Raw genomic sequence first — 13,069 nt, 5'->3', positions numbered from 1 at the left:
AAGAGTTATTAGAAGGGGTAAAATAGAAATGTTAAGACTACTTAAATGTATTGTGTCTCTTTTTATGAAATTTTTTGTAATAATATGAAAAACCAATAAATATTTAAATTAAAAAAAAAAAAAAAGATCACTGGTGTCATGCTACTGGCTCTGCCAAGTAGGGATAGATCAGGAAAAATGAAGGCATCCTTAGATGGGAGGTTAATTAGCCAAAGCTCAAGGAACCCCTAGTAACCTCTGGAGGAACGCTAGGGTTCCATGCTACACTGGTCCAGTGGCTCAAATAGAAAAAAAAATGTGAGTGCCATCATTCACAGAGCCTATTATAGAGTGACCCGATGCAGTGATACCTGTCAAGGGACCCTGAAGGGAACTGGAACCTGGCCTGATTTTGGAGCAGATGACCTGGACATATCTGATGAGGCAGTATTAGCCTCAAATGCATGTTTATAGCGCGCTTCTAGTGAGTGCGCCCTTCACTTATTACTAAGCCACATCATCTGTCACTCCTGGATAAGAATATTCAAGCACTTTGGTTGTGATCTGACGAGATCCTCACGTTCAATTTCTTGGATTGTTTTTTCACTACTACTACTTTCATGTGGATATAATTATCCTGCACTTTATATTTCTTGTATTTCAATGCGTTCATTAATAACATTAACCACTTCCTGTCCGGACACTTTTACCCCCTTCCTGACCAGGGCAATTTTCAGCTTTCAGCGCTATCACACTTTGAATGACAATTGCGCGGTCATGCAACACTGTACCCATATGAATTTATTACCATTTTTTTGAGACAGATAAAGCTTTGTTTTGGTGGTATTTATTCACCGCTGGGATTTTTATTTTTTTTACTATGTAAATGAAAAAGTCCAAAAATTTTGAAAAAAAGAGGGGTTTTTTTTATAAAATTTTGCAAATAAATAATATTTCATCATAAATCTTGGCCAAAATTTATTCCATTATTTTTTTAGTAAAAAAAAAAAATCCATATCAGTTTATAACCAACAATTATAATTTTTAAACATTTTTTTTTACATTTTTATTTTATTATTTTTATATTATTATTTTTTATTTTTTTTTACACTGATTGCTTTTACACCCATATAGGGTGTAAAAGCAATCATTTCTCTTTCTCTCTGTCTGCATTCTTGCAGTCATTGAGAAATACTGAGTGAGCTGTGATTGGTCACAGCTTGTCACATGGTACAAGGCTGTTGTGAATAGCCTTGTACCATGTGACCTCTGTGATCATTCACAGATTTTACACGTAGTAAGCAATGATGTCACAAGTGACATCTTCCTTACTACTTTGCATGTGATCACTGATTCGCCAATCAGTGATCACATGATCGGGACCTTGTACAGAGGTCCCGTCCGACGATCGGTGTTTCCGGAGGACACAGCGGGCACCGGATTGCGGTGGTGCGCGCTCCCAGGGAGTGCGCACAGCTAGAAAAGGCGGGTGCCGTTTAGGAACGGCAACCCGCCCCTGGACTGCCACCGCCCTGCCGTTTATAAACAGCAGGCGGACGGCAAGAGGTTAATGCCGTTTTTGGAGACATACCATTCTTATGATTGACTGGTACTTAGCTATTCCATATAATATTTTATATCAGCGCTGCACCTGTTTACATTTACATTTATATTGGAAGGTTTATGGTTGCCTTTTGGTGTCCCAGCAGCTGTTGTGGTTGTAGCGCTTGCTGAAACTGCTTTAACATAGTCACAATGTGTTGGTTAGGTCTTTACAGGGTTAAAACAGGTGGTAATAAGGGGACATATCACCTCCCAGCTGCTTGTCAAACATCTCTGAAAAGCAGTCTATGGCATGTCACTTTTCAGAGGGCAATGCAGACGTAAACAGGACCTCCAGTTTTACAGATGGCTGTAGGCACACTATTGCATCCCAAAATAACTTTTAATAAAATAAACTAATTGTTATGATATCTTTATATAGGGAGAGCCCCTTCTAGTACGAGGCCTGTGGCAATTGCCCCTTTATTAAAGCAGTATAAGGCTCCATGCACCCTAGATGTTTAATAACGCTGGTAATGTTAGCTGTGTAAAGTCACGTTAAAAACTTGAGTTTGTCAGCAGTTTTTAGCGTTTTTGCATTAGAGTTTAGTGCCTTTTTGGCATTTGCATTTTTTAGAGTTTTATTGACCAAAAAAAATCCATTTTTTTTACAAATCACAAAAAGTCCAAAAATGCTGGTTTGCCAAGATTTACCATGTTTTACTGCGTTTTTCAGCATTAGTGCGTTTTTACAGCTAAAAAACTCCTACATAAAAACGCTAGTTCTTGTTTTTTTCCAGCCAAAAAACGTTGATTACAGTCTATGTGTGCATGGACACATAGGATAACATGCTGGGGGGTTTACTGGCTGTAGAAAAAATGTCAAAAGCCAAAAACAGCAGCTGTAAAATTGTCCAGTGTGCATGAGAACTTAAATCCAAAGCCAAATATGTAATACAGAGTATTGCAACTTACGAATCATTAGATGTGGTGGCTGCATTTGTTTCCTTTATTTTTACTTCTGTTTTCACCTGGTGATCTGGCCGGTAACTTACCTCTTGTACCAGAGTGCCCCCACTTTGGATGAAGGAGCAAAGGCTGCACATTTGGACAGCAGCATTGTCAGTCTGGGGAGAGGGGGATGTTAGATGTACTAGCAGATTTATATTCACTAACAAATTGAAGGCAAACGCAAACTTATACTTTATAAGCAGATACAGCAAACAGTTTATTTTCCTTTTGGTATACAGTTTTTACATAAATAAATAAAAGCTGATCATTGTAAGCCCTCCATCAGTGTTAAATGATTTGTCCTATCCCTGTAAATGGATACATCTGTAAGAGATTTTCTGTGTTGAAAAACAACAGACTTACCGGCTGGATCACCAGATGAAAATAGAAGAAAGAAAGCCTAAAAGAGAAATCTAATGAAGCCATCCCATCTAAGAATTGTCCAGATACAATATAAAAAAAATTATGCTTTTTAGGTCTAATACAGCTTTAATCCAGCACTGCATGTGGGCCAAGGAAAAGCTGAACCATTTGCCCTTCAGCAGTTATGACAAGTGGCGTGGGTCGTAACACTCACAATAAATCCAATAACTGAGCCATCTTGGAATGTGTTAGTGGCCCCAGAACAGCTGCTTTCAAGGTCCTGTCACACTTGTGAATTCCTTATGCAGTTAAATACAAATGAAGCTGTACGTAACATGCATGATGATGTACAGTATATGCCACTGAAACAACACAGAGATTGCAGGGATGTACACAGTGCTACTGATAATACTGTCACAGATATTGTCATGTATTATGTAGCTGCACATGTACGTAAATATTCAAGTGTGAACAAGGCCAACGCCTCTCCATTAAGTAAAATCCAATCCTGCTTTTGTCATGAGCAGGGAAAACCACATTTAACCAAGTTATGGAAAGTACAAGTCAGGGCACATTTACCTAAGTGGGGATTAGCAATTATACTTTGCTCTCATTTCCTCTTCTTGTCATTACCCATTTTTATTCTTGTGCAGCCTGACAATTTCCCAGGTATTACTGTAGAATGAGTCTGCCAAGTCAGACATGGCTAATGATCTCCTATATTTGTAGTGGAGGAGCCCTGATATTGTGGGAATAATGATTTCTCAAAATATTGTAATGTATTCCACTAGAGGAAGAGAATATACTCTGTTGCTAGGGTGGCTTACCATATTTTTATGAAAAGGGTGCATCAGACTCAGTGATATAATGCAGTGGTCTCCAGACTGCGGCCCTTTGCTTGCCTTTGTCCTATAGGGGCACTATTACTTCCACTGATACGAGGCACTATTCTGCCAACTAACATTATCAATGGGGCACTATTCCTACCAATGATGGGGCACTATTCCTACCAATGATGGGGCACTATTCCTACCAATGATGGGGCACTATTCCTACCAATGATACCAAAGATGGGGCACTATTCCTACCAATGATGGGGCACTATTCCTACCAATGATAATGATGATGGGGCACTATTCCTACCCATGATACCAATGATGAGGCACTATTCCTACCAGTGATACCAATGATGGGGCACTATTCCTACCAATGAAACTAACAATGGGGCACTATTCCTATCAATGATACCAACTATGGGGCCCTATTCCTACCAATGATACCAACGATTAGCCATTATTTCTACCAATGATACCAATGATGGAGCACTGTTCCTACCAATGATACCAACGATGGGGCGCTATTCCTACCAATGATACCAACAATGGGGCACTATTCCTACCAATGATACCAATGATGGGGCACTATTCCTACCAATGATACCAACGATGGGGCACTATTCCTACCAATGATACCAATGATGGGGCACTATTCCTACCAATGATACCAACAATGGAGCACTATTCCTACCAATGAAACCAATGATGGGGCACTATTCCTACCAATGATACCAACGATTAGCCACTATTCCTACCAGGGGCAGACTGACAACTCATGGGGCTCCCCGGGCAAGAGGGGATAATGGGGCCCGTGTGTCCTTGCCCAAACTCAAAAAAGCCTATGAAAAAGATACCAGCCTCCTACCAATGATACCAACAATGGAGCACTATTCCTACCAATAATACCAATGATGAGGCATTATTCCTACCAATGATAGGCCACTATTCTTGCCAATGATACCAATGATAGGACACTATTCCTCCCAATAATTCCAATAAAGGCGCACTATTCCTTCCAATGATACCAATGATGGAGCACTATTCCTTAAAATTATACCAATGATGAGGCACTACTCCTCCAAATGGTACCAGAGATGAGACACTATTCCTTCCAATGATACCAATGATGGGGCACTATTTCTCCCAATGATACCAATGACTGGGCACTATTCCTCCCAATGATACCAATGATGGGGCACTATTTCTCCCAATGATACCAATGACTGGGCACTATTCCTCCCAATGATACCAATGATGGGGCACTATTCCTTCCAATGATACCAATGATGGGGCACTATTCCTACCAATGATACCAACTCAAATTCCACTTTATCATGGGCTGCAAGATGTTGTTCCCATCTCTAGTGACCAAGATTCAACATGTTCAGACCAGCGGTGGAGCAACATCTTGCTGCATCTGGCTGTCCTGATCTGGCGATCCTGACATTAGTGGTTCTGACATTGCTGCCCATCTGAGATCATCCTTAGGGGTCAGTTTGTAAATGTTTTTCACCCAAGCGTCACACACTTTCCAATTTAAATTACATAGAAACGTGTCAATCTCAGATAAAAGTGTAACTCTTGGAAGAAAAAACTTTTAAATAGACCTTAAGCTGACCATGCATTATACAATCTGATTTTACAATCAACTTTAGAGCTACCAACAAATGCAATATAAGGACTGGATAGAAATGATTGCATTGTATAGCTTTGTCCTCATATTACATAATATAATATTATGTAATATTACATATTACATTTTGGTAAATGTAAATGAGATTGTGCGGGGACCGTACAATCAGATTGTAGTGTGTATGGCCACCCTTAGTCACGCTGATCACTGTATATGCATTTTCCTCAATCCTACTCCAAAGGGAAGAATACGCACGTATGAAAAAGCATACACTGCAGATTATGGTAAAAAGTATGCAAGACACACTGAAAAGTTTTTAAAAATGACTAAATCAGAAACCTGTACAGAAGACATGAATTAACCAGGTCTGGCTTTGCTAAATTTTAAGTAATAGTCACAATAAAGCAAACATAAGGACAATAGGATCGCTTGCTAAAAGAGTTGTAAATATTCACTCAATCAGTTGCTTCATTTACACTGGAACTTGTATTTAACTTTTCCAAATGCAGTAGTAGTCATCTGGGTAGAATAAACAACTTTTATGACTCCCAGATAACTTTTTCCTTTGTTTAGATGTTCCTGCTTTACCCCCTTTACTGCTACTGACTATGACATGACAGAGGGGATGTTTTATACACACTCCCAGTAGCTGTAGTGTGTGCTAAACAGACAAGCCAACTGTTGGCTTCAAATGGAAACAATCCCTTTGGATCAATTCCAAACACCAAACACTCCAATAACGAATGCCCCTCCCCTTCCTGAGCACACTCCCATCATGCTTCTTGTGCCCAATGATGGACCTGGGACAAGCATGGCAAGTGCCACCAGGCAGAAAGGAAGAAGACCAGCAAACGTGAAATCACTGATCTCCTTAAATCTTTGTAAAATGTCTCCTCCAGGCAGGGGCAGACTGACAACTCATGGGGCCCCCGGGCTATAGGGGATCATGGGGCCCCTGTGTCCTTGCCCAAACTCACAAAAAGCCTATGAAAAAGGTACCAGGGGCATCTCATGGGGCCCCCTACTGACCCCGGGCTCTCAGGCAGTGCCCAAGTTTCCAAATGGTCAGTCCGCCCCTGCCGCCAGGTCACCCGTGTCACTTTCCGCAGTCAGTATGGCTAGGGAAAAAGCTAATGGAACGCAATCCCAGATGTCTAATTAAAGAGAATCTGTCACCAAAAATTACATCTCATTTGTCCCCATCGTGATGGGGAAAAAAAGTTTATAAAAAAGTGTAAAGAAATACACTTGAGAGCATGCATCGGGAGCACCTGCACATGAAAACGTTGACTGCGCTACATGTTACATATCACACAATTTTAAGGATTGACATGATAGAATTCTATTTACTCAGCACAACACATCTTTTATATTGTACCAAATATTAGGTAATTTCTTGTGTTTCTGTGCCCTAAAATTAATTTTACTGTATTTTTTACTGACATTTTGAGTTTCCTAGACCATGTGCTAATATCGTGGGACATAAATAAATTAAACTACCTCCATTTTATTCTCTAGGGCTCCTGATTTAAAAAAAAATAAAATAAAATAAAAAATATATATATATATATATCATTTATTTCAGGTACTTATATAATGTCAATTTCCGCAGTGCTTTACCTATATTGTACATTTATATCAGTCCCTAACCCTCAAGGGGTTTACAATCTAAGGTTCCTAATTTACATTCATACATACACATACTAGGGCCAATTTAAACAGGATCCAATTAACCTACCAGCCAGGGGCGGACTGACCATTTGGAAACTCAGGCACTGGGGTCAGTAGGGGGGCCCATAAGATGCCCCTGGTACCTTTTTCATAGGCTTTTTTGAGTTTGGGCAAGGACACAGGGGCCCCATGATCCCCTATTGCCCGGGGGCCCCATGAGTTGTCAGTCCACTCCTGCAACCAGCATGTCTTTGGGGTGTGGGAGGAAAGCCACACAGGCACAGGGAGAACATGCAAACTCCAGGCAGGAGGTGCCGTGGTTGGGGTTTGAACCAACAAACCTAGTAATGCCAGGTGGAAGCGCGAACCATTTAGCCACTGTGCTCATATAGTTATGAGTGTCATGAAATCTTCAGGGCTAAAATTATTTTTTAAATATGTAAACAAAAACGCAAAAACAAATCTGACAGCAAAAGGCTTAAGACAAGCTTAGCCAAGTTTACATGCGTTTAGCCGCACTTAGACTGCCTAATAGGATCCTGGACACAGGATGCACACTATCCTTTTCTCTCAAAATGTGGCTAAACTGAATGCGTCTAAATGCACAGTGTGAATAGGACCATTAAAAAAATAATCATTTCATGCATTTCTATGTGTTTAGCAATGCCCTGTTAATGCATATAAATGCAGGTTTGATAGTGCCAGTGAGAATGAGGCCTAAAGCTCGGTTCACTCTACTGCAAAGTAACTCTACAGTGCAAATATGTGCTGCGGCTTTGATGAAACTTTGCCAACTTTGGGGCCAAGTTGCACTGTAAATCATACCAAAGCAGTACAGGAACCTTTTCCAAAATTGCATTGATTAGAATGGGTACCATTGTGATTTCTATTGTCATGCGATTCTGTGTGACTCAAGTTATGTCAGAAGTCGCACTAGTGTGAACCAGGCCCAAAGCCTAAGGGCTCATTCACACTTGACTGTTTCTCCAACTCTTGCCAAACACCCCTATAGCATTTGACAAGCTTTGGTCCGGCGTTTGCAGAGCATTTTTAATGCTCCGCAAACGCCACATGTGCGGTTCAGCGGCGGCTGCTAGGCATTTGCAGAGCATTAAAAATGCCCCACAAATGCCTATAATGAAGTTTGAATGGTGTTAATGCTCCGCAAACGCCCCGCAACCGCGTCGCAACCGCAAACGCCGGCCGGGCGTTTGCGGAGCGGCACCATAGACTTGAATAGGAGGCTTCAACTCCTCCTGACTTGACCAGACTTGACCAGAGGTGTCCGTTTTGCAGTGACGTGACGCAAAGTGACGCTAACGCTCTTGTTTGAACAGCACTATGTGCTGCAATATGCAGAATTTTCCCAGGTGTTTGGGAAACGGTAAAAACGCTTCCCAAACGCCTGTCTACCACTTGCAAAGAAGGCTAGTGTGAACCAGGCCCAAAGTCTAACTTCGGAAAAACAGCAAGAAACAGAGCACCTTAAAATGGAGATAGGGCACTGCAAAATGTATTCAATGCTACAAAGTAAGAGTAGAAATAAAAAAAGTTACTTTTTTTTAAACAAATTAAAACATTGTAACAGCAAATAGAGCACAACACACATTTAAAAGTGAATCCCAATGACTAGGGATACTCAAATAACTGTAGTAAACAGACTTGCTCAGAGTAATCTAGCCAAAAATCCCGATACAAGGTGAAATCCATTCAAACACCCCCAGCAGCCAGCCGTACAGCAACCGAGTGCTCACTTGGATACCATTTAGAGAAAAATTAGAATGAATCCTTCCTGAGATTTGCTGTACAAATTGGAGAGTGCATGGTAGACAGTGGATCTGTGTCCAATCCACAGTGCCTACTGTCCAGGCCAATGTGCAGGGTGTGTGTATGTAGGTTCACCTGCACATAGGCAAGGATTAAAGTGTTACTAAACCCACAACAGTAAAATCAGTCTGTATATGCAGTAAAGCATGCTTGTTATACTCACTGTGGAATCTAATGGGTTCATCCTCTGCATTGTGCAAAAAGGTAATTTGATCATTTATTTTCTGTTCCTCCCCTTTTTCAAGTGACCACCTCTTATCTGCAGACTGAACCGTAGGCCTGTACATGCTCAGTTTGGTGTGTATTGCTAGACAGGTTTTTTTTTTTTTCTTGGGAGGGTGCATGTGATCAGCACAGGGCTAATCAGCACTGTCCAGGCAGAGGGTCAGGGGATTTCCATCCTCCTAGAGCAGAAAGAAAACTCTTACAAACTTTAGCTAGTGCTCGGCTGGACACTGATAGAAGTCACAAGACTGCTCTAACTGCAGATGAGAAAAGGTATTTATCAGTTTATATTTACTACAATAATTGCATGTCCATGTTCTGTGTACTGTGGGAGATCAGATATAGTGAATGCAAGGTCCTGGGTTTAGTAACACTTTAACGTTAGGAAACATAAAAGTCCTTCCTTGTTGTTTCTGTCTAGGGGGCAGGAAAAACACTTACAGTCTGGCAATGGACTGTCCCTCAGTGTCCTCCTATCCAATGCAGGACTATAGTCCCTGTATGAGTCTTCATGATGTCAGAATACTTTTGAATGCCAAAGTGCAAGGGAGAAGAGGGCCTTACATGGTGGAGGAGTATAAGGAGCAGGGGCGGACAGACAACTCATGGGGACCCCGGGCAATAGGAGATCATGGGGCCCCTGTGTCCTTGCCCAAACTCAAAAAAGCCTATAAAAAAGGTACCAGGGGCATCTTGTGGGGCCCCCTACTGACCCCAGGCTCTCAGGCAGTGCCCGAGTTTCCAAATGGTCAGTCTGCCCCTGGCTGATAATAGCTTCTAGGAGCTTAAAAAAATGCTAGTGTGCATGGAGCCTTACAGCTTTTTGGAGCGTTTTTTTCTCCATGTACTGTAAAATTCTAACACTCCTAAATGCTACTAAAACGCTACTACAAGCTGGCACAAAAACGCTATTATCAGCTCTTTTCATCCAGAATTTTTTTTTCTAGAGTTTTTTGAGTTTATAAAAAAATTCTAGAGTGCATGGAGCCTTACAGCTTTTATCCAGCGTTTGTTTTTTTTTTTCTCCATGTACTGTAAAACACTAATACTCTTAACTGCTACTAAAACGCTACAAGCCGGCACAAAAACGTTATTATCAGCGTTTTTCATCCAGCATTTTTATTTAGAGTTTTTTTAGCTTATAAAAAATGTTAGTGTACATGGAGCCTTACAGCTTTTATCCAGCATTTTTTTTCCATGTACTGTAAAACACTAACACTCCTAAATGCTTCTAAAACTACAAGCTGGCACAAAAACTCTGTTATCAGCTTTTTCATCCAGCGTTTTTTGCTAGAATTTTGTGAGCTTATAAAAAATGCTAGTGTGCATGGAGCCTTACAGCCTTTTTGGAGCGTTTCTTTTTTCTCCATGTACTGTAAAACGCTAACACTCCTAAATGCTAATAAAACGCTACGAGCCGGCACAAAAAAGCTATGATCGGCATTTTTCATCCAGCATTTTTTTTTCTAGAGTTTCTTGAGCTTACAAAATACACTAATGTGCATAGAACCTTAGTTTTCCTGGAGTTTAGCTTTAAATACCCAATCATATGTAGCTGAAAAAAGCAGGAATTTGCATTTCATGTGATTGGATAATTCTAGTGAATTCTCACCCAATTTATTAAGTGAAGACTGTCAACTCCTTTAGCAAATCAGACTGAAAAGAGCTGATCTGGCAGGGGCTGCTTTGTAGCTGTGCCCAAGTCTAACAGTTCTCATTGGATCCCTGCTCATGGATATCCTTGTATTTCTCCAGGCTTGCTGCACACAAGTTTCCTGAACCTGGAGCTGCTCTTATGAAATATTCAGCAAAGCCAAACAGCCTCTCTTGTTGCTGCGTTCCCCAGGACTGGATCCCTGCCTCCCACCCTTGCACTTGTCAGTACAGTACACTACAGGCCTGGCATATTTAGGATCATATCGGGTTGTGCATGCAATAGTGCTTGGAAGCTGCACTGCTAAACAAAAGAACCCCCCCAGGGGACCATCACAAGAAATAACACAGTCATCACTGCAATTACAAGCATGACAGCAACCTCTGATCACACATAGGAGCAATGGGACTGACAGCTCAGGACACTTAGCGGCGATTTGACACTTACAGGCGATCTGATGACCATTAGTGGAGATCTGACACTAAGTGAAGATCTGACACCTTGTGGCGATCTACTGACACTTACTGACGATTTGACACAAGCGATCTGATGACACTGACGATCTGTTACTTACTGACGATCTAACACAGGCGACCTGATGCCACCTACTGACAATCTGATACTTACAGGCGATCTGATGACACTGACGATCTGACACTTACAGACGATCTGATGCCACCTACTGACGATCTGGCACTTACAGGCGATCTGATGATACTGACGATCTGACACTTATTGACTATCTGACACTTACAGGCGATCTGATACCAACTACTGACGATGACACTTACAGGCGATCTGATGCCACCTACTGACGATCTGGCACTTACAGGCGATCTGATCATACTGACGATCTGGCACTTATTGACGATCAGGCGATCTGATGCCACTTACTAACGATCTGACACTTACAGGCGATCTGATGACTTTGATGGGAAGTTAGGCAGAGCCATGTGTGATCCAATTGATCGCCGTCCTCTTACCTGTGTGTGCAGATCGTCCGTCCCGGGAAAGTTTGCCGATCTGATCGGTGACCGGGGGTGGGGTAGAGGTGACTAAAATAGGCAGAAAGAAGGGAGAAGGCTGCAGCCGAGCACCCGCCGAGCTCACTCCCCTTCCCAGCACAGCCTGCACGGCTCTGAGTGCTGGAGACACGCCGGGGGCGGAGCCACACTGACAGCTGGAGGGAGGAGGTGGGAGGGGCTGAGCACTGGGAGGAGGAATCACTCCTAGCAGAAGTTTTCTGGTGCTGCTCACCAGTTAAACACAATGACAGAAAGTCACAGACAAACTTACAATTTTGTAACAAGTTTTTGTTTTTTCTATTTATGGATGATTTAGAGAACAAAATAAAACAAACTTAACCAGTTGTTGCCCAAGCCAATTCTGACATTTATCTCCTACATGCAAAAATTAGCATTTTTTTTTTTTGCTAGAAAATTACTTAGAACCCCCAAACATTATATTACATCACTTGTGATAGCATTTGCTGTAACAGGTCATTTTTATGGAGAGATCTGGGATATTTTAGACCCCCTTGCCCTCCAGGCATCTGATCAAATCAGGATCAGTTTGATCGGTTGCTTTACTAGCTGGTAACAGCTGGTAAATAAAAGACTAAAACTGGAAGTGACAAAATCATTGTCGCTTCCAGTTTCACACATCATAGAGAAAATCATGGTATGAAAGTTCCTCCTTCATCTCTATGGTCAGACTGTGTGACCACTGGCAGAAGCACTGGGCTCCCCAGTGGGACAGGAAAGTCCAGAAATGGCATTACACGGTGGCAGGGAGGCCTATATGTCATTTGTAATAGTGATCGAGTGGCTGTATAGCCACTCCAATCCCTTTTACTTAAAAGTCCATCACTGGAGCTAAAGAATGATGTCTGGATGATTACAGTAGCTGCAGCCATCATCCAGATTTCATTACCACTTCCCAAGGATGCACATATGCGAATATGTGGTTAAAGTAGAACTAAAAGCAAAACTTTTTTATCCATTTTGGATAGGTAAGGAAGAGTTATACCTACTGCCATGTTATTTTTGTCATTGTGTCCCACTGGGGATATTTCCTTTCACTTCCTGTCTCATAATCAAAACAGGAAGTGGGAGGAAAAGAGGGAATCTCTGGTTTTCACAAGAACTAGTGTTCCCACTAAAGATTTCCTCTCTATTACTGTGCTGGATATAACTCAAAATTTGGGATTTTCATTTACTTTCACTTCAGCAATAATAGTAAACAGGACAAATAGACAGGATGGATCTCCTTAATGGGGGCACAGACAGCAATAAAAACCTGGCAGGTGTTCTAATCCCCCTCCGCTCT

General features: G+C 41.6%; 1 protein-coding gene across 2 annotated transcripts in view; it reads right to left on the bottom strand.

The window, feature by feature from the left end:
- The window catches only part of POPDC1 (popeye domain cAMP effector 1), a 100,625-nt gene extending 88,724 nt beyond the window's left edge, over nucleotides 1-11,901 (bottom strand). Inside the window, exon 1 of one of the 2 annotated variants that reach the window (XM_089665112.1) lies at nucleotides 11,725-11,901. The gene's annotated coding sequence lies outside the window, so the exon portion shown is untranslated. The remainder of the gene's footprint in view (nucleotides 1-11,724) is intronic. The other variant, XM_089665106.1, reaches the window with a different exon arrangement.
- Nucleotides 11,902-13,069: the final 1,168 nt, after the last annotated feature.

The sequence above is a fragment of the Staurois parvus genome, unplaced genomic scaffold (genome assembly GCF_062004578.1).
Source record: "Staurois parvus isolate SC_StPar_1 unplaced genomic scaffold, SC_StPar_1.0 ptg000048l, whole genome shotgun sequence".
NCBI classification, from domain to species: Eukaryota; Metazoa; Chordata; class Amphibia; order Anura; family Ranidae; genus Staurois; species Staurois parvus.
Note: the sequence above shows the minus strand (reverse complement) of the source record. Positions and strands in the feature narration are given on the sequence as shown.